This window comes from Periplaneta americana, chromosome 9 (assembly GCF_040183065.1).
Source record: "Periplaneta americana isolate PAMFEO1 chromosome 9, P.americana_PAMFEO1_priV1, whole genome shotgun sequence".
Lineage (NCBI taxonomy): Eukaryota > Metazoa > Arthropoda > Insecta > Blattodea > Blattidae > Periplaneta > Periplaneta americana.
In genome coordinates this window covers 172,830,314-172,831,059 of record NC_091125.1, presented here as the reverse complement: position 1 = coordinate 172,831,059, position 746 = coordinate 172,830,314, and the positions used below count along the sequence as shown (strand labels likewise).

At 42.1% G+C, this 746-nt stretch overlaps 1 non-coding gene across 1 annotated transcript; it reads left to right on the top strand.

The window, feature by feature from the left end:
• The first annotated feature begins 208 nt into the window (after nt 1-208).
• Nucleotides 209-327, top strand: LOC138706869 (5S ribosomal RNA). The gene has a single exon (XR_011334115.1). It is a non-coding gene; the product is annotated as a 5S ribosomal RNA (ribosomal RNA).
• The last annotated feature ends 419 nt before the right edge of the window (nt 328-746 follow it).

The following is a 746-nucleotide window of genomic DNA, read 5'->3' as shown; positions in this document are numbered from 1 at the left end:
CAATCCAGCAGTGTGTGACGTTGAAACGTAACCAAACTGCCGTTGATAGATAGATTTATCATCTATCCCAATGACATCCAACGAGCTTGGTAATTTAGGTACAGAGTCTAAGCAGGCAGTTTACGTGTGTGTGTGAGCGAGTGCAGGTTTTATCGAGTGCACCCCAATCCCATCGTCCTCAAGTGCCTACAGATTACGCAGTTTCATCGGCAACGGCCATACCATGTTGAAAATACCGGTTCTCGTCCGATCACCGAAGTCAAGCAACATTGGGCGTGGTCAGTACTTGGATGGGTGACCGCTTGGGAACACCACGTGCCGTTGGCGATTTTTTTTTTTACGTCACTATTTCCAGCGTGTTCTAATAAGACTTATGGGATATTATGTTCCCTTCCCTATTCCAGCTATAGCTTGGATGATGACGCCGCTGCATAATTGTAGAGTAATTGATAATTCTTAAGTACTTGCAGCTCCGTATTGAAACTTATGACTGGTAGCATATTCATATGAGACGGTTCACTTCTCTGCGTTTTCTCGAAGAAGGGAATATGTATTCAGGGGATTGTGAACGTACCTCGCGCTCTCCCTAGAAGTTAGAGACATTTTAGGTAAAGAATGTAATATACTGTACATATATGGCTAATTAAAATCCCATTAGTTACTACATTTCAGTGGGTAGTACAAATTCCATAATGAAAATATCTCTGTCCTAGTAGTTGTATCCTTTAAAGAAGCTCGTTGTTTTC